Source organism: Electrophorus electricus, chromosome 2, assembly GCF_041902795.1.
Source record: "Electrophorus electricus isolate QZ-2024a chromosome 2, ASM4190279v1, whole genome shotgun sequence".
Classification (NCBI taxonomy): Eukaryota; Metazoa; Chordata; class Actinopteri; order Gymnotiformes; family Gymnotidae; genus Electrophorus; species Electrophorus electricus.
In genome coordinates, this window is record NC_137498.1 from 12,385,256 (window position 1) to 12,407,500 (window position 22,245).

Below are 22,245 nucleotides of genomic sequence, written 5' to 3' on the forward strand. Positions count from 1 at the left end.
ATAAGTTTAACACCAATCAGAATGTTTTTTAGGTGTTGTGATTTCTGATGGCTGGGTGCTGCTGCTCTCTGCTGATCAAAAAAATTAATTGTGTTTTATTATTACGTTTATGTATTTTTCCCAAGGAATCATTTTTCTGCATTTTATGTGTATATCTCTGTTGAAGGATTTTTTGATATTTGACCTTTAAATAGCAGCATATTTTTTCTGTTATTAATCATGTCTTTTAAGGTCAAATGCCAACCGTTGTCTGTACACATCACTTCCACTGTGAGAGTCTATTGCTGTTTCATAAGTAAAGAGCCAAAGCAGGACAGAGAGTTGTGGTTTCTGTTTATACCCACTGATAACCAAGAACATCATGAAGGTGTGTGGTGCAGTTTGACAGCAGAATGTGTGTAGAGTGCAGTTCACTGACAGCAGTTGGATGCCACTATCTGTTGGACATCACTATCTGTGATGTGTCGAGCTGGGGGGAATTGGCACACACACACGAGAAACATGCACCCACACCCATGCACATTCATTCATACATACATACATACATACATACATACACATACATACACACACACACACACACACACACACACACACACAGACACACGGCTGCTTCAGGATGAACAGACCCACATTGAAGGACCTGGAGAAAAAACATAATTTTACACACACCCTAAATATACAAAGTGATACACAACTACTACCCCACCCACACCCACACTCACAAATACATGCATGCTCCTGTATACGCATATATGCATATATAGCTACCAGTTGACAGATGTGAAAATTCCCAGCATGCATCTCTTCTTCCTCACATATGCTTCCTCCTCACATATGCTCCTCCAATGCTGATGCACACAAACACATACACACATTCATGCCTATTCTAACACAGTCATGCATGCTTGCACACACACACACACACACACACACACACACACACACACACACACACACACACACACACACACACACACACACACACACACGTCCATGCTTCTTTTCTGGTTTTGTGGACTTTAGGTTCTGTTGTGATCCAGCTATGAGCTTTGTGTTTTAATCAATCAATCACTAACTGTCTCAGGCAGTATGGTTTCTGTCACATTCACTCCAGTTTAAAGTTTTCTTAAGCAGTCTTAATTTTTTTTTCTTTTGTCTCTGTTTTCAAAGCAATGAGTTTACAAATATGAAAATTCCCAGCATGCATGTCTTTCACCTCCCATAAGTATTGCCACAGCAATTGGTCAACAACTCTGAACATGTTTTACTAAAGGCCATCCTTATTCAGTCCTTTTACTGATATCTACATCTCAAGGTGCAAACCATGATTAAACCTCTATGTCATCTCTTGGAAAGACTGAAACAAAAACACTGAATGAATGATGGAACTTTTTTTTAAAAATGTTATTCTCTATACATTTGTCCCAGTCAAAAAGTCATCTGCACAGAATATAACACAAAGAAGTAGGAATTAGACATGCTGAGACGGTACAGTGTAGTAGAGTTTGTGGACAAGCATCATCCATCTCGGTTCTCCAAGTCAGTTTCTCCCACAGGATGGCAGTGCCGTCCTGGAGTGATAAAGGCAACATGAGTCAGAGGGAAACACCTGATAGTCAGAGTCCAGTCAGTGGGAGGAAGTGGACTGCAGTGTTTACACAGGTATGGTGGACACTCCCCCATCCTCCTCAGTCGGGGGTGATATGTGTAGAGAGATATTTCCTGGAGTATCTTTAAGATGCTGAACTCTTCCTGTGTAACCCTGAGTCTGGTCAGTGAGGTAGATTTCTTCCTCTCTGAAGATCCATTTAAGAGTGTGTGGTATGTGACATTCAGTCCAGGAGCAGGTCAGTAGAACAGACCCTCCCACATGACCCTTTTGGTTCCCCCAGTTAATGTGCAGTCTGTGAAAATCACCTGATGGAAACAGTTCAAATTTCCCAGGATGAGGACCTCTGCCATCCTTTTTGAGTATCAAACAGGCCTTGACCTCCATAGTAACCTACAGTAACATACACACTCTTTAGAAACATAGTCTACTGAATGTTCTACACTTACAGTGGAAAGGAAGTGTATTCAAATGAAATTTTGACAAACTTCTAACCCCAACACGCACACCAAATATTTTTACCACCCTGTTTTGTCATTTCATTTCACTATCGGTTCAAAGGCATCTTTTCTTCTTATTAATGAAAATATCACATGAAATTAGAACAGCTAAAGAATTGGCTTCCTGAGACTTTTAAAAAGTGTTGAACAGATGTTAAGGAGCATTTTAAATACAGAGCATTCTTATTACCCGCAATGCAGTGTGTTAAGCATTTGGATGGTCAACCCTCAGTGAGGAGTCCGGTTTCATCTTTGTGAACCTCAGGTGCCTGGAGAGAAGTCCTGAGTTGCACACAGGACACTGAGTCAGCAAGCACTCCGAAGTGCTCCAGCTTATTGTCACACAGGGCTTAGAATATATAGACAGCATGAGTGACAAAAAAGAGGAAGAATGTAGTTTTGGCAGACAATAAACATAGAAAACCTGCTTGGCAACATTATAAAGTAACTAAAATGTCTATAGAATCTCTGCTTGGCAACAGACCAAAGATAAATGATTTAAAAATAGCTATTATACTGTTTTTAAATGGAACCATTTGTCAGAGGATATTTGAAGATCCTGACAACGGTGTGCAGCCTAGCATTGAAAAGTCATGGAAATACCAACCTGTTCATTGAACAGTTGTGGCGTCCTCCAGTGTTGTTAATTGATGTGATGTTGGTTAAGTAACAGGTGGCTCGCCAGTTCACAGCTACCAGAGGGAGGCCACAAGCCGGGAGCTAATCAGGGTTTGTTAGCCGGATCTCCTTCGGGTGGCATCACCCTATATAACAGCTTCACAATGGCCCCTCTTAGAAAAGTCTTGTTGTGACACACGTATGTTACATCTGTCAGGGTGCCTCACCCCTGATCAACCTGACAGTCACAGGTTACATATTGAAATTGTGATTGGTGGGTTGTGGGAGTTGTGCATGCAGACAAAACCACACCGAGGCACATGGTGCATTGCATTGCTCCTCCATGTTTTCCTCAGTGTCGGTTGGCAGTTGGTTTATGGGGCAGAGTTGGTGGCTCTTAATGAGGGTACAACCTAATCAGAGTGTGCCAAACAGCTAGCAGGAGGCCTGGTTGGCTCAAATGGTCTTCCCATCAAAACTTCGAAAGGGGCCACTTTTGTGGTTGCACTAGGAGTCATATGCATTTCACATAGAACTGCAGCTAGCAGTTTTTTGATCATGTAGTGTGTTCATTCCACTATGCCTGACGACCGAGGGTAATAGCGGATGTGAAATTTTGATGCTCAGATATTTACAGAGATGATGAGTCATGCAAAACATCAAAGCACTCATACAGGCAACATTCAGGATGGTAGAGAAAAACAGAAGATGTATTTATTGACACCAGTATGGTTTACAACAAAGGAGTTGCCTCGAGAACAACTGCAGACCTTACATTTTGGATCTTCTTTTATCCTTCTTCATCCCCCCCGACCAAAGTAGAGTGTCACCCTCCAAGGACGCCATTTCTTATTGTCTTATGTCTCAGTGAAATGTTGTCTCTCCAGTCTTAGCCCTCCATTAACTTTTCACACTTATCTGTACCATCTTTGCATTAGAAAAATCATCGTTGTGTGTTAATATCTGCTTTGGTCATTATTTATATTCCAGCATTCAGCCGATATGTGTCATTTCGCCCGATTCCTCCTCACAGTACAGCACCCAGCAGGCTGTTTGTCACCCAACCCAGGGCTCCACCAATCATGAACTTCACGTCAGATCGTCATTACCGGAATATTGAACTCCCCTGTGTACTTGATTATTTAAGCCTGTCTCGAACATTAGAACACTGTGAAGTATTGCCTCTAGAGTCCTATGCATACCGAACGTTCTTTGGATTGTTTTTCTGTGTACCGAACCTTGACTTTCTAACAATGTTATGGCCATCTGGTGGTGCTACCACTGCAGTAGGACTACAAGTTCAAATGTAGCCAGTTGTGCTGTTTTGAGTCTGGGCCTACACTGCACTATGTAGTACTGTGCACAGTGGCTTGGTGGTTAGCATGTCTGTGTTTCAGAATTGGTGTCTCAGGAGTTTCTGCATGTCTGCGTAGGTTTCCTCTTTGTTTCCTGGGTGCTTTCTCCCACACGCCAAAAACATGGAGGTTAGGTTGATTGGTTACTCTAGAATGTCCTGGTGTTAATGACTGCGAACTCAGTGGTGGATGGTGCTCTGTCCTGGGTGTTGTCCTCTCGCTCCCCTTCCTGTACATGATGCAGTCCTCCGGGTGGCTGTGGTTTCCAGTTGACTGAAGATTGGGCACAATTGACTGCCGATTGCTCTTGTGTACTGAGAAAGGCGCTATATAAGGGTAAAGTCATATCATAGAAAACTCTAGCAATAAATAGACTTGAAACAAAAAAACTTGTGTGTGACCACTGCTCCACCACAGCAGTGCAGAAACAGTTGCTGTTTCTGGTCTAAAATGGGCTTTAGACTCTGATCTGGTGGACGCCCACTGCGTGAAACCTTGAGAAATGAAACCACAACAGACGTCAGACACCTTGATCTCTCAGACCAGAACAGACACACTTTATTCTGGGGCATTCACAAGATGCTTTGAGATCATCGTTAAACATGGGCGTCCAAACCACAAAAATTAAACATACCATTTTGCGTTTTATATATAACAAATGACGTTTAGACTATATTTGTCTAATGAGCTAGCACTGACACTGAAGCGTAGATTTTACCAGATTAAAGCCAGAGCCCTTTTTAGACCATAAGCAGCAACTGTTTCTGCACTGTTGGGGTGAAGCAGTGATCACACACAGTTTTTCTGTTTTGTTTCGAGTCTATTTATTGCTAGAAATTATGATTTTAGCCTTATATAGTGCCTTTCTCAGTACCCAGGAATGCTTTACAATCAACACACTGCACCATGTTTTTATATCCTGTCAACACAATCAGCAGTCAATTGTGTACAGCATACTCTCAACTGGAAACCACAGCCCCCTGGGGGACTGCATCGTGTGCAGGAAGGGAAGAGAGAAGATAACACCCAAGACAAAGCACCATCCACCACTGAGCATGCAGTCATTAACACCTGGACAATCCAGAGTAACTTGCGTATCTTGAATATGGTTTCACAGAAGCAGTCATTTGGTCAGTGTGGGTGTTTGTATCATGAAGCATCGTGTCACAGAACAGGAAATGACAGCAAGAGTTCTCAGCAGTCAGAGGATGATGTAGCACCATGTGTGTTCGGGGAAGTCTAAAAAGAACCGCTAATGATAAAATGAAAAGAAGAAATAAGAGCTCTGGCTAAGTTCATTTGTTCTCAGTTCCTCTCTGCTGGGTGGACATTAGGGTCAGGTGGACTGAAGTACTGCTGAGAGACTGCTGGAGTCAGTGTGTGTCCACAGTGGTAGTGGAGTTCTGGGTGTAGAGTTGTCAGTGTGTGCTGGGAGGTCAGTGGTGTTTCCATAGTGACAATGCTGCTGAGTTTATGTCTTCTCTTCACTAAAGGTGAGTGTGAATTCCATTAAATTGTACATTTATTTGTTAATATAAAATGTTATTTAAGCAAGCTGACTTTCTCAGGTAGAACTGGAAAAATATTTTGCTTAAAAAATAATTATTAAATATTTCTGCATATCTTATGATTCCATCTTATGAAGTCTGTGTACTTTTTAATATAGTTAAAATATAATTGTCCTATATTTCCTGGTATACGTTTCTATAGGCTACACTGTAGTAAAGAGTAGAAGACAATTACATGTTCTTGCTTTAGTACGTCTTTGTCTCCATGTGCTTTTGTATGTTTTAGTTCGTAGCTCCTCCCCTGCTCTGCCCCTTGACATGTGTCTCATGTGAGTTTTTTTCTCTTACCCCTCCCAGTAATTGTTCCCAGATATTCCCTGTTTGTCTCCTGCTGTATAAATACACTAATGCTAATGTCTGCAGTCATGGTAGTGTATGACCCTTATTTCATGTAAATACTTGTGTCATGAAATAACTCAGCTCAGTGAATACATCATATATAACATCCAGGCTCCACTTTTACAGCAGTGTTCTTAATCTATTAGTGGTGTGAGAAAAATATGGTTTGTGGACTAAATTGTTGTAGAAAAGTATTAGATATGTGTATGCATTTTAATGTGGTCTGAGAGCTCAGGATGTCTGACGTCTGCTGTGGTTTCATTTCTCACAGTTCCAACCAGTGGGCAGCGGATACCAGATCAGAATCTAAAGCCCATTTTAGACCAGAAGTGACAACCGTGTTGCTTCTGTCCCTCTGCAGCTGAACTGTGGTCACACACTCACAAGCTCAGTTTCCTTCTAGTCTATTTCTTGCCTTATGCCATGACAGGCTTATCAGTGGTTTCTAGCTAGAAATAGTACAAAATACTACTTTTATTCGGTAAAGTGTAGTTTAATAATCAAAACAGCACAACTCTGACTGCTGGGTCTATTCTAACGTGAAATTGGGACAAAGGATGATGTTTTAAACAAAGACTAAAACTAGAACTAGGCTCCAGTGTGTTCTCAATGGCAGGTCTAGTTTGAATTTAATTTAGTACAAAACAGGTTTAGTATGTGTAGGACTGGTATGGTTACTGATAATTTGGGGAATATTGTGTACTGTGAGAAGAGATGTCAGTACTTCACTGAGAAAAGGGACTGCTCATGTACTACCCAAACCATGTCTATGTTCAAAGGCTGATTTACAGAGTTTATCAAAGTTCAAATAGGTTCTTATTGTGAGTAATGCAGGTTTTTGTTTTGTTTTTGACTCATTCAGTAAATTCAGAACTTCATATTACTCACAAAAAATCTTAAAGAACTTTTCTACATAAGCAATGGTCCACAAGAAATTATTGTGATGTGGAAACTGAAAAAACAAACAAAAAGCAGGTCCTCTCACTATCTATAAATTCTTAAATGTGTGTGTGTGTGTGTGTGTGTGTGTGTGTGTGTTTGCATGCTTATAGACTCTGAAGACAAAGCACACAGCATTCTGTAGTGACAGTGCATAATAGTTCAAAGTATATTTACCAATAAAACAAATTTGATACAATGAATAAAATATTAAGTACACAGGACATCATAAGACAGTGCAAACATAAAATATATCAAGCTATGAAAAAGTAATGCAAAAATTTGTATGTGCGCAAGCTTTGTGGTGATTAACTCTATAAACTGCATTTTAAAACTATAAACTTAGAAAGAGGAGTTTGAGAATAAGAGTGAAGGGATAGTATGTCTGTTTGTTTCTCTCCTCTACATCAGACTCCACCCCCTTTGCTTTATAATGAGCATGTGTGTCTCCTATATGGTTTCACAGATGCAGCATCATGGTCAGTGTGGGGTTGTGGGATACATTACAAAAGAAGAAACAACCAGAGTCCTCACAGGTCAAAGGACATGATGGCACTGTGTGTGGTTTTGTATGTTTCTGTAAAGCTGGTGATGTGAACTTGAAAAGAAACATAAGAGCTCTGGCCAAGTTCATTTGCTCCCAGTTCCTCTCTGCTGGGTGGACATTAGGGTCTGGAGTACTGAAGTAATGCTGTGAGAGTTCTGGAATCAGTGTGTGTCCACAGTGGTAGTGGAGATCTGGGTGTAGAGTTGTCAGTGTGTGCTGGGAGGTCAGTGGTGTTTCCATAGAGACAAGGATGCTCAGTTTGTGTTTTCCCTTTACTGTACTTCCTCTCACTAAAGGTGAGTGACATGAAACTTTACATATATGTGCTAATCTAAAAATGTTATTAAAGTGAGTTGAATCATTCAAGATTTATTTGGCTGAATTAGAATCATAACCTGGCTGGTCTTAGAATGAAAAAATATGATTAAATGGTCCAGAATGCAAAAAGACTATATCTTTGCATGAAGTAAAGTTTATTAATCAAAAATAAATCAAAAAGTCAAAAGATGTTATTTCAGAAAATGAAAAGACAGGTTGGGGAAAATGAAGGGGAAAAAAGAAATAGAAAATAAATTGGTAAAAAGAGCTGGGAAAAGTTAAAGAGTAGGGCTAATTTTGTTGGAGCGCTTGGCACAGGACAAGGTGCTTTTTATAGCCTGCCATGCTCGTCTGAAGAAGATGCGTACTCTCTTCAACTTCTTGCATTCTGAGCCTTTATATTTGAAATAAAAGTAGAATTTTAAAACTGGTGTGCATGGAGTGGATGTATGTAAACTCTGATTATTGATGTGGTGCTTTGATGCTACTCACCAGCTGGGGTGTTCTCCACTTTAACTGCCTCTGTAATAGATTCCCCTACTCCACCCAGATCCTCTCTTACATCTACAGATGTTTATTTTCCCCCAAAAATCAATAAAAATGCAATTACATAAAGTACAGGCACATATTTAAAGTGAACAAAGATCATATCCTACTGTGTGTTCTTAATGGAAAGCTAGATTTATGCAAGAAAGTACATCTGCACCTTCTACATGGGCGCTGTGGTCCAAAGAGCAAATCTCTTCCGTTGACTCTATGATCGTAAAGTGTTCAGCAGTTCTGCTCCGGACGGTACGAACCTCCTTACAGTCCTGCTGTTTCTTGGGTGAGAAATGAGAAATAATCAGTGATGAATTGTAAAGGAAATGAATCATCCATTGACCCCACCTGGGCAGTGGAAACTCCATTAATGGACAGCATATTTTGGATTGCCATCTGTACAAGTCAGGGAAATGTGAAGGCAAAATAAATAAAACTGTGGATGCATTAAAAAGATGTAGACACTTACACTTTCTCCCAGATTGGCACAGTAATGTTGCTTAAACCAAGCAATGGGAGCAGGGTCTCTATGACTCTTCTGGCTTCTGGTAATAATATTAATAATGAAGTTGTCCCTTGGCATCTAGAAAGGGCAGAAGAAAGCTCTATTGCACTGAACGATAATAAAGCTGTTTACTTTCTTTTAAAAAGTTTGCATGTGTTTTTGGACATTAAAAAAAAAAAACTTTAATTTTTAAGAATTAAAGATTTATTCCTAATAAGTAATTGAATTTGAAATGAAAATTAGGCTTTGATTACAACACAATTTTCTATAAAACAAGGCTTATTTTACATGCATTTGTGCACAGGATTACCTTTGTACCCCAGTTTCATATCTCTATATGGAAATGAAAAATCAGAGCCTGTAGACTTTAAATATGTATATACAGTTATTATGTAACAGAACAAATGGCCACCCGTAACACAATTTCTTCTACAAATGTTAATAAATGTAAAACAAAGGTTGTCCGTTGTGCGACAGTGCACAATGGCCACACTCGTGGTCTTACAGAGGCTTTTCTAAAACAAGCCCATAAGTCACTTTCCCTTGTCTCAGTCAACGTATTTCATCTAATGGAGTTCAGTTACCCGAATATTTTCAGCTACGTCCCCTTTTATTTATCAAGGTTTCCTTTTGTTAGTTCACTCTCTACTCACTTATTCCGCATTTTTAAATATGTGTGCGGTCCGTGAAATTAAACAGCTGTGACGGCCCGAGTGCCGCAGGTCCCACAAACTCCCACAAACTCCCTTGACGTAGACAGACGTTTATTAGACGAACACGAATAACGAACACAGTGGCGCTCACACCAAACAGGCAAAATGAACATGAGCAGCATTGAACACAGCTTACAAACATAAAGTGCACCACGTACGTAAACATTAGCGAACACAGACCGACAGGGATATACACACCAACCGGGGTTTAAACACACACAGACATGAGGAGAATAACGCGGTGCAGGTGTGTGTAACTACATAGTCGTGGATTCACACAAGACCATGAACTCCCACTGCAGGCGGCGGGCCGTACCACGTGACTAGTGGGGCGGGGAGCTCACTATCAGCCCACTAATTAGTTCTCCGTTCAGTCAAAAGTTCTCCATCATTAAAATGTGTGTTCTCATTTTAAATTCCCATATTGGCTACATGTTTATAATACGATTCCCTTATCAAATATTTAGTTTCTAATTTGGGAAAAAAACTGCCTTTGTAGATAAAACTAAATTCTACTTACGTTTTGTTTTCGTTTCTTAGTACCTCTTATGCGTGAAGAATTGTTTGTAGTCTCTGTTGATGTTTTGTCTAAAATGATCGTCATCGGCAAATCCACTCAAACTGATCTGGGGTCAGAAATAGAATGACACACATTATGACATAATGGAGCGCTAAATTCTCTTCAGTGGCTGTTTAGAACAATGACAGAAGTGCAGCTGAAATGACATTATAGTCTCATATTATAAATAACATTTTAAAATAATTTCCCCCTCTTTACGTTATCATTTTGTTATCAGGCTCAGATTAAAAAAATCTAAATAAATAAAGTAAATATAACCTATACATGTAAACTATATATTAATTAATTAGTAATCATTCCACATAGGTACAATTCACTCACTCTGTATTCGTTATAATCCAAAGTCATTTGAACACTTATTAAGGATCAAAATGCAACCTAAACAACAACAATAATAAAACCTTAAGAAATTATACCATTTTAACTGAAAATTAGACTTATTGGTCACAATACAATGTTCAACAAAACAAGGCTTATCTTTACTCTGGTGTTCCAGTACTAAGGCTACGCAGTTATGCAAACACTTTCTTGCATAATATATGCTTATATTATGAAACTGAACAACTAGACAAACAGAATTAAATGCTCCATTCATTACTGCTTCAAATGGTTTATTTTTTTTTTTAAATATATTTTTTTAAAAGTGCAGGATTGTAGCCCCAAAATACCCTGCACGTGGTTTTACAGGGGCTATTCCAATATGTGTTCCTGAAGGGTAGTTTAAAAAAAATTAAATCAAACTGTGTAATAAAAGCACCATGAAAAAAACAATACAAAGCAATCTACAATCTAAAAACCAAACATTACACCTCACCAAAAATAAACACAAACAATCTTACATTCTGTATGCAAGATTATATATAAATCAGGCCATAAACACAACATGAATGAACATGAAATGATCATATTAATAGGGGTTTGAAAAGTAGGAGGCAGTGAAGAGTCAGGTATGAATGCTGGGAAACATTCCTAAAGTATCTATAAATATGGCCCTTTGTAGGAAAGATCATCTGTAAAGCAGTTCAAGAACATATCTGTAAGGCAGGCTTGAACCCAGGTCACCTAAATAATGAAACCAATACCCTGGGTACTGGGTAAGCAACCACGCTTTTAACAATGGTGGGCACATGTGCAGAACAGTTAGATCCTGGATCAGGTAAAACAAAAGGTAAATAAGTAAACACCATTCTGAGGGTGGAAAAAGGGAGAACAAAGGACATGACAGGAAAAAATGGAAACCCCGATGCACTGAGGAAAACCAAACTAAAACTTCCCAAACAAAACCAGAAAACAGGGAGGAACTTGAATGGCTAAGGGAAGCCTTGGGAGAGAGACAGACTCCAGATGGAAAACTGGAGAGGGGAGGGGACACATAAAAACACAAACAACCTCACAGACAAGAAGTGAGGTGTAGCACGAGGGCTCACAGACTTCAATACCCGAAGCTAGTGGCTAGGAGCTTGGATCAAAACTTTAGGAAATACCCAGCACTGAATGACGGGGTCACGGGGCTTTTAAAAGGTCTAACCCAGCTGTTGGGTGTTAATCCTGATTAATGGCGTGGTTCATTTGAGGCCTCCCTCTGGTGGCCAGAGGGGGTCTTGGCCTGGTGCCAACCCTTACAGTATCCTATATGAAGTGAACTGCATTAAGAAATTAATTGTTGATGTCACTTACTATTATCATTGTTAGTAGTAGTAGTATTTAGTGGGGAATCATTTTATGGTGTTGATTGGAGAATACTATTAAACAAATTAATCTTACCATCAGTAGTAGTTGATGAAATTAATAACTTATAACCATTTGGAGATGTCATTGTAGTAGTAGGTTTAGTTGAAGCTGTTGGACTTGATGTGTCAGTGTCCACTGGAGTAAGAGTTACAGGTTTATATGGAGCCTCTACAAGAATAGAAAAGTGTGGTCAGTTCTAAGTATGAACTCTGTTTCTGTACTGTTCACTCTCACTGGAGATCACTTCCCATGTGTTTCTGTTTGTGTTGTATTTATGCCAGGTTAAACTCTCAGGTCTGGTCTGTATATCAGTGCAGGAACAGGGCAGCAGTACCGAGTCTCCTGCGTATACAGTGATCTCTGTGATTATGTGATGTTCCAGTGTACAGCCTTCAGCTACACCAGTTGAAGTCCTTCACTGTCAATTTCTTCAGCACATGTGTGTTTCAAATTAAAAATTCAACATTGATTTTCTTTTTGACATGGTTTAACTACCTCAAGCACACAGTGAATTGTTTTAAGCACATTATTATATGTAGAAAGCCTAATTATCTTTTACATACTTGTAAGTTACACTATACTGTTACTTCCTTTAACTAGTAGAGGGATTGTTGAGAGTAAGATTTACTCCATCACAGTATAACGATTGCTTTCTTTGCTCTATTATACTCTAGCCTGGGTGCTGCAGCTGATATGCATGAGATTTAAGTTCACCACAATAATACATTGATTTCAATATTTACGACCGATGGCAGTCTAAAAAGCAAATTGTAATTGTTCAAATTCTACCTTATATGTTCAGATAACATGGAGTGCCTCTTATATGTTATCAGAAATATATGACATGTCGCCTCTAACTGGACTCCTATTAGATGTTTCCAGTGTTTCTTATAAAGTAGCTACTGAGTAGATATTTGATGATCTACAGAAGTAGAGAGAAGGTAACACTCACCATCAGCAGTGTGGAGCACAAGGAGCAGATAAACACACACCTGCATTCGTACTGGGTTACACACACACTACACACAGCTACAGCAGGACTGATGATACACACTGTACACACAGTCAAAAATACAGTATACTGAATGTTCTGACAACTACAGTTACAGTGGAGATGAAGTGTATTCAAATGAAGCTTTGACAAACTTCTATCCCCAACATACACAACAAACATAGGGAGGCAGTAGGGTTTTATAAGTTTTTAAAAGTCATTTGGTGTGTCCTCTTTCTTCCTTAACAGCCTCACATCATAAGTGAGAATGTCCTCATTCTTACTTAAATTGGCTCGGTCCGTTGTCACAGAGATGTGGCGGCCCAGTGGGATGGACCCAAAATGACTCCCTAAGTGCTATTAGTTCAGTCCAGCACATCTGCCCCTTGTCATCTACTACCACAGTGCTGACTGCTTGCAACCCTAACGGCATTCATTACAACAAATGGTGCATTTGAGTAACATCTGGTTAAAGTACTGCTCTAAACACAGTTTAACACAGAAGGTCTGGAACAGTCAAAAGTTGTGGGTTCAGTCTAATGATGACAGTATCACTGTGCTTGATAGAGATTTAATGGTGAGTACGGTGTCTTTATATTCCCTCCATTTAAAAAAAAAATGGATGATCAGTGGTGACAAAACAGCGACACCTGGTGGTTCTCAGAAATTACTGCAGCCATTGATTCAAAACTGCGCAGCACTATGAACTATACAACACTCCATCATCAAAAAAATGATGATCAGTAATAATGTTTAGTAATTAAATTCTGCAATAATTTGTTTAAAATCATTGTTTCCCTTTTTATGTGAAAACATAGTACAAAACTATACTGGGAGACAACAGGGTGACGTTATGAAACATTTACTCTCCCTTTTGGCTTCTATAAGTTGCACATTTCCAATTTTTCAGTAAAAAGATAAAGCTTCCAAGTTATAGGACAGTGCCAAACTTATGAAACAGTCTCAAGCTCATCCTGTGTATCTGTGATGTTTGAAGCTTCAAACATGATTAGTCACATGTTATTAGTAACTTTAGTGGTAATAGTAACTTTAGTGGGAGGGGAGGGGAGGAGAAGGAAGGAGGGTGAGAGTGGAGAGGTAGAGTGAGTGAGAGGGAGGGAGGGAACGAGGGAGAGAGTGATTGAGAGAGAGATGGAGGGAGCGGGAGTGAGGGAGGCAGAGAGGGAGGGAGGGGGAGAGGGAACGAGGGAGAGAGACAATCTATAATCAGTATAATCAGACATTTACATCTTATAACTTGATGGTCATGCATCCATCATACTAACATCTATTGGGAAATCTCTTAGTGATTTCCAGTACCATCATCAGTTAGCTTGTACCATCAGTACCATCAGGTGACTGGACCTGGAGCAATTAAGTATGTCATATATAATAGTTAAGTATGCCATATATAATAATAATGGAGTATGTGATATATAATAATAATTAATTATGTCATATGTAATAATAACCATTTTACATGTACATGTGCAGCCATGTTTAATAGTGAAGGCTTTTATCTCGTGTGTTTCTGCAGGCTGCAGTTTGGCAGAGAATCAGAAGACAGACGACATCACTGCATACACAGGAGACTCAGTACTGCTGCCCTGCTCCTGTACTGACCCACACGCCAAACCTGAGAGTTTCACCTGGAAGAAACGCAACACAAGCAGAGACACATGGGATGTGATCTCCAGTGAGAGTGAACAGTACAGAAACAGAGTTCAGCTGGGTACTGTTCACTCTCTAGGAAATCTCTCTCTACTCATATCACACCTGACTGAAGAGGATGAGGGAGACTACAGCTGTTATCTTACAAACCAGAAATATAAAGACATCAGACTCACCGTTAAAGGTAAAACACTGTTTTTGATCCGAATCCAACTGCAAATGATAAATCCAGCTTTAAGGTTTTCTTATGTATCCACACTAGCAAAGTCTTGGTTGTCTGAGTTACTTGTAGACTTTCTGCTGTCATATTTGTTGTTGTGCTGTCATCTGTGCACATTAGCAGTAACATTTAGTTCAGTGATGGTCAAATACTCCTTTAATTGTAACAAATATCTTGGGCAGTTCAAGTAAGAATGTCTCAGGTTTTTAACACACATGCTTCTTTGTTTTGGTTTTTCTGTTCCGACCCCTCGTTTGGTTTTCCTGTCACTGTTTTCATCTTTGTCTAGTTTGCATTCGTTAATCTTTGTATAAATATCCCTTGTTTTAGCGTCTTGGTTGTGGGTCTTTGAATGTGCTTTCTCTCGTCCTCCCGTGAGTTTATTGTTGTTTGGTAACGTTATTAGCCTGCTCGTTATTCAAGTGTTTACTGTTTAACTTCCTTCTTGGTAATGATGTGCAGACGAAGTCCTGTGAAGCATTTTAGGTTCTTCCTTATTTTACTGCTGAAGGATTCAAAGCTTGGGAGCATTGAAAGCTGGTGACAAAACAGTGACACCTGGTAGTTCTCAGAAATTATAGCTGCTTTAGATTCAAAACTGCACAGCATTATAAATAATACAACACTCCACCGCCTTCATATGTCATTAAAAAAAATGGATGATCAGTAATGATGTTTAGTAATTCAATTCTGCAATAATTTGTTTAAAATCATTGTTTCCCTTTTTATGTGAAAACTTGATACAAAAGTATACTGGGAGACAACAGGTTGGCGTTATGAAACATTTACTCTCACTTTTCACTTCTATAATTAGCACATTTCCAATTTTTTAGTAAAAAGATACATTATAGGACAGTGCCAAACTTGTGAAACAGTCTCACCCTCATCCTGTGGTTCGGTGACCTTTGAATCTTCAAACATCATTAGTCACGTGTTATTAGTACGTTTATTGGTAATATTAGTGGTAATAGTAACTGATACAAGCTTCAGTACACTGTGTGATATGAGCTTCGATGTCTTAGTATCAAATGTTCCATCACAATTTTATTGTTTCTGCACAGTTCCTGTATCGTTCTTCTCCCTTTTTTGGTGTTCTGTTTAGTCAGTGTTTAGTTTGCATCATTTTGTTACTTCTGAAGTTATGTCTACCAGTTTTGGAAATGAAGAACTTTTGTTTACACATGTGCGTCAAGCCCTGTCTGCCTCTGCTTTAAATTATCGTTCTGAAAACTGCATTATGCAGATCATTAATGTAGGTGGATCAGCTGGATCAAAATCACTAATGTGTTCTTATTTTAGATTTTAGATTTAAAACATCTAAAATAAGAGGTAATGCTTTGCTATAAGTTGCAAATAGGTGTAAAACAAACAGTCATAAAAGTTGATTTAGTCCATGTTGATGTCAGTTTGACATTACAAGTTTCTGTTACTGTAATTATTTACTCCTGTCCCACTTACCTACAACCAATGGCAGATGTGCAGGCAAAGGTGTAATGCACATAAAACTTACAAGAAATGATCTGATTTCAAATTATGCCTGTAATTACAATTTAGCATGTGTTATGAGAAATCTAACATGAGAAAATGTGTGACTGAGAAAGCAGGATATATTATAACTAAGGAACCTTCCTTAGTTATAATATATCCTGCTTTCATATTATAACTAAGGAACCTTCCTTAGTTATAATATATCCTGCTTTCTCAGGGCTTTACCATTCTCTTAGCCTAACTTTGGGTTTAACCTACTAAATGTGCGGTGCAGAGATTGGATCCTTTATGTAACCCACCTATTCTGTCTACATTGCATTCTGGCAGTGTTAAAATCACAATGCAAGAGGCAGTATTGGATCCTTTACTGTGATAAACATAAGTAGCCTAATGTAAAAATTGCATATGTGATCATGAATGATCAAACATTAGAAACAGAATGCTAAAATAACAAATTGATTTTATCCAATGCGACTTATAATTATGACTGAGTATAACTTGAGCAATTTAGGGTTAAGGGCCTTGTTCAGGGGCCCAAGAGTGGCAATTTGGTAGTTCAAGAATGTGATCAGTAGCATGTGTTGTATGTGGCACTTGGCTTGATATAAAGAATTCTAGTGCTTCCACACTGATGCTCTATCACAGAGTTATACATATATTGTCTGATCTTTCTGTGACTGGTAGAATGGCGTGGCATTAGAGATCAACCTACATTTTATTAGTAACAAAATAAAACACCTTATTTATAGACCAGGCCAGAACACTTTCAATCGAGTGTCATGACAATCATTGTCAAAGCGTTCATTTATAACAGAGTCATATAGGAGTTTTCATTTCAGCCTCTCCAGCCAGTGTCAAGAACAGGAAGGTACTACGTGGTTTGAGGTGTTCACATCTGCTCAGTTTTCCTAGTAACCTCATGTCCCGCAACCGCCCTCAATCCGTGATTGCAACTCCCGTCTTCCCCGGCACAACCTCACCAGATCCTCATCACCAGTTTACTAGTGCCACCTGTGTCTCATCTTTGCTATGCTATTTATTCTCTCTGGTTCCATTCACTCCCTGCAAAGTATTAGCGCTGGTCTATCAGCATGTACTGAGCAATTCCCTGGTGTGTGTATATCTGGCCATTACTCTCGCCTCTTTCACTTTACAATTGTTGCTTATTCCGCTACAAATAAAACTCGGCTGTCCACAAGCGTCTGGCCTGTTCTAAGATGTCACCCCTCACTTGGTAAGCAACAACTAATTGTAACGCGGGAGGGGTGGAGAGCGAACACTCGTGCGAAGTGACGACGCCATAACGAACCAAACTGATTGAATAGAATGAATAAATAATAAGTTTAATAATCGACAAAGACTAACAACACAGAATAGAATGAAGAACAAACAGGCTAACAGAAGAATAATATGAGAAAAGGGTGAGGGCGAGAAATGAGCAACAAGGGAATACAACATTAAGGGAAGACTAACGGAGAACAACAATAATAAAACATAACAGTGAGCATAAAGACAGACAAACGGGAACAACACAGAACTGGGCTACATAAGATGAATAAACGGTATTGGTCATCAGCCCCGATTTTTCTCTGGGGGTATTGGGGTGGCTATAGTGGCCGTCCTCATTCTCAGCCGACTCTGTCTGCTGGGGGGTCCCGTTATGTTATTTTAACTGGAAACATATTTAAAACTTAGATAAAAAAACAAAACAAAACAAAACAAAAACAACCTATAGCCCTTGAATGAAGTGTTATGTCAACTAATCAACTGATAGTATTGTGTTATGAAGAGAAGACTGTATGACAGCTGTCTGTCAGAATCAGCCTTTATAAAAGTGTATTTAGGTTTGTGTTAGCTGTTATGAAGGACTTATGAAGACCACTCTTAACAAACATGTTAGTAAATTTGAAATGTAGATTCTGATCAAATATTAAAAAAAATGTTAAATTGGTACTTAATATCAAACAAAGCTCAAATTATTACCTAAATGAAGCAACCAATTTGCTCAGTTACACCTTATAACTATCATTGTTATAAGGATAGTGAATGTCATTAGAACAATGCTAAAAATCATATAATATTAGAGTAAATATTTATTAATTTAACAAGCAAATGTGGTGGAGTATGACAGTAGGGTGTGTTTCTACAGGTTGAGTATTAAATCAGTATTAAATTGAGCAATTAAAAAACAAGAGGAAGACAAAACACATCACTGCACACACAGGAGACTCAGTACTGCTACCCTAGAGCTACACAGACCTACACGCCAAACCTGCACATTTCACCTGGAAGAAATACAGCCCAAACAGTAAAACATGGGAAGTGATCTCCAGTGAGAATGAACAGTACATAAACAGAGTTCAGCTGGGTATTGTTCACTCTCCAGGAAATCTGTCTCCACTCATATCACACCTGACTGAGGAAGATGAGGGAGATTACGATTGTATACATAAGGAATATGAAGAACTATACATCAGACTCACTCCGTATTCTTAGTGCATTGATAATCTCACAAATAAACTGAACTTTAGTAAACTAGTGTTACATTATACCTGTAGCACCTGTTACACCTATAGAGCACTCTTAGACTATCAAAGGCTATTATACTGGAGATAGGATGAATGCTACAGATCACTGGAGTGGTGTTTTCTCACTGATGTGGCTTGGTAGGTGTTTGTTTGCAAAAGGACAGCTAAAACAAGTCCAGGGTAAATATACATTTCATCCATTTTTATAGGGGTGTATTTGTGGTTAAAGTGCTCTTGTACTTTAAAAATACTTGACTGGGATTTAAATTATGACTTAATCTTCTGGAAACAATCCATAATGTCACTGACCTTCATTTTGTCTTTCATGTTATTTCTAAAGTGTATAGTTGGACCATGACAGTATCAATAAACTGCCAGTGTAAAATTGTTTCCCAGCCACACTACATCTTATACACCCAAAGTGAGAGAAATGTCGTGTTTTTGATTCATTGCTTAGTATTAGATGTGTTCAGTTGTCCAAATAACTATTTTATCTATTTTACCTCATATTGCCATTTTGATTAAATAGCCATGTGTCCTAACTATGACCATCCACAAACAGTAAGTAGGAACCGTGTGAACTGAAACCTCGAACTACTGTGGTTGGGGAAATACTGTTTTGCACTGGCACTTTGATATTGTCATAGTCAGGACATACAATTTTGATGTAAAATGTTTTACTTCACAATACTTCACAAAATGACAGAAATCCACTGTTTTTGACTTATCACCTTATACAAGATGTGCTCCCAGTTGTCCAAATACATATGTTTTACCTAAAAACTTTATTTTTTTATACATTTTCATGAGTCCAAAATCATGTCTCCTAAGAAAGTACCAGCATAAAACTGGTACAGTCACACTAGTTTGACAAAGGCTATACCCAAAATGATAGAAGTGATCTGTTTGTGGCTCCTTACCTAGTACTAGATGTTTTCCCAATTGTCCAAAGACACATTTTACCTGAAAATGGCATTTTTCTTCATATGTCCTGACTATGACACTGTCAATAAAGTAATAAACTGTATTTCCCAACCACAGAAGTCTAATTACAGGCTATATACCTAAATTGACAGCTTTTTGATCAACATATAAAACAAATTTAAAATATATATTTTAAATACTTTTAATACTTCATTGGGGATTTTATTTTGACATAATTTCATTTGTTTTGTGGCCATATCACAATGCTCAAGAGGGATAATTCCATTTCATTAGTGCTAACTCTAATATAACATCATTACTTGGAAAGTCAACACTTCATTATAAAAATTCGTTTTTAAATAAACTTTTAAACATGCGCTGATGAGCTTGTTCACCTGCCCCCCCAGTCAGGTGCAATCACATGTCTACTAGTGTCACGAATGTAAACCACCCTGAATGTTCCTATACACATTTATAATGGGTCAGTACTGTAGCCAAACTTGCACCGACAAGTAGTACTAAAGCAGTACACCATCTTATGCTAACAAACACATGTTCGACTCCAGGAATCTCAACAACAGATTTTACATCAAGGTTTGATGTCAAAACAAGTGCAATGGCTCCAGCTAATGCTTCCACTACTGACAGTGCAAAGACTCTGACTGACGGTAACATGCATTTACTTCATATCAACATGGTCTCCTAATATCTTAAAAAGCAATTAAAATGCATGCTGTGTAAAAACACAAACACTAACACGCACACAAATGCACATAACATTTGTATAACGTTACATTATACCTGTAGCACCTGTTACACCTATAGAGCACTCTTAGACTATCAAAGGCTATTATTCTGGAGATAGGATGAATGCTACAGTTCACTGGAATAGTGTTTTCTCACTGATGTGGCTTGGTAGGTGTTTGTTTGCAAAAGGACAGCTAAAACAAGTCCAGGGTAAATATACATTTCATCCATTTTTATAGGGGTGTATTTGTGGTTAAAGTGCTCTTGTACTACTAGTGTCACGAATGTAAACCACCCTGAATGTTCCTATACACATTTATAATGGGTCAGTACTGTAGCCAAACTTGCAACGACAAGTAGTACTAAAGCAGTACACCATCTTATGCTAACAAACACATCTCCCTCTCCAGGAATCTCAACAACAGAATTTACATCAAGATTTGATGGCAAGACAAGTGCAAAGGCTCCAGCTGACGCTTCCACTACTGACAGTGCAAAGACTCTGACTGACGGTAACATGCATTTACTGCATATCAACATGGTCTCCTAATATCTTAAAAAGCAATTAAAATGCATGCTGTGTACAAACACAAACACTAACGCACACACAAATACACATAACATTTGTATAACGTTTGCCTTCAGATGTCCAAAACCCTGCTGGTGATCTATTATATATCCTCATGACTACTGCTGTGGGAGCTGTCCTCCTCCTGCTGCTGGGTCTCGTGAGGGTCTTGTGCTGGAGATACAAAGGTACACCTACACATACACACACACACACACACACACACACACACACACACACACACACACACACACACACACACACACACACACACACACACACACACACACACACACACACGCATACAAGTTGTGGGTCGCACTGTCTGGTTTTCTAATGTAGTCCACAGACATGGACAAATGAGGCTAAGAAAGGGGCAAACAGAAGAGAAGAGAGAGCAGGAGACACAGGTGAATGCTCACATACCATCCACTGTAACATAAGAAAAACAACCTCCACATCATTACTGGCACACATCCTTCAAGGTCAAATCTTCCATGGTGTGTGTGTGTGTGTGTGTGTGTGTGTGTGTGTGTGTGTGTGTGTGTGTGTGTTTACAGGATTGTTCTGCTGTGCATTGTTCACCTGTTCAACTGAGTGCTACTTTGTATCTGAATACGGATGGGGGTTCAGATGATACAATGCAATTAGTACAATACAGTTCAAATAAGGGATCACATATATCACATGCAGCACTTTTTTAATGTTTTTTTTTTATTTTTTAAAGGAAAACCATCTTTGAGAAAACACAGGTTGTGAAGTTCAGGTTTTGTTGAAGCAGTACCAAATACCTGAGCAGAGGGTTTTATACAGATAGTGTGTGGGGTTCCCTAGATGTGTGGGGTCCATGGTGAGTTTCTGATACAAAGCAGCTCCTGATACACTGATGAACGATTTTGATTATGGCTGTTGTGATCTCCAATTTGAAATCAGTGGAAATGGTGGTGTGTAGGAAGCTCAGACTCCACATCACTTACTGTATTGAGTTACAAAGGGAGATGGACAGTTGTCTTATTTCAGAAATTTATCATCCATCTCTACTGCTTTTTGCATGTTGACCTCCAAGTTGTTTTCAGTGCACCACAAAGCCAGACGAGCCACTTGACTCCACTAGCAGTCCCGTCAGTGTTGCTAACGAGGCCTGTTAGGGTCATTTGCTTGATGATAGCTGGAGATGCACTTGTTGGTGTAGCAGGAGAAGAGGAGGGCTGAGCGTGTCCAGCCTTGAGGAACCCCATTGCTG

The 22,245-nt window shown here is 39.0% G+C and overlaps 2 long non-coding RNA genes across 2 annotated transcripts in view; one reads left to right on the plus strand and one right to left on the minus strand.

Annotated features, from left to right (window-relative positions):
• Nucleotides 1-7,324: 7,324 nt before the first annotated feature.
• LOC145660228 (uncharacterized) lies at nt 7,325-12,464 on the minus strand. The gene is made up of 3 exons (XR_014126448.1): nt 11,899-12,464; nt 10,075-10,180; nt 7,325-8,919 (listed from the first exon to the last, which is right to left on the minus strand). It is a non-coding gene; the product is annotated as an uncharacterized LOC145660228 (long non-coding RNA).
• Nucleotides 12,465-20,848: 8,384 nt separating this feature from the next.
• The window catches only part of LOC145660229 (uncharacterized), a 2,406-nt gene continuing 1,009 nt past the window's right edge, over nt 20,849-22,245 (plus strand). Inside the window, exons 1-3 of the long non-coding RNA XR_014126453.1 lie at nt 20,849-20,946; nt 21,080-21,190; nt 21,345-21,412. This is a non-coding gene — a long non-coding RNA (uncharacterized LOC145660229). The remainder of the gene's footprint in view (nt 20,947-21,079; nt 21,191-21,344; nt 21,413-22,245) is intronic.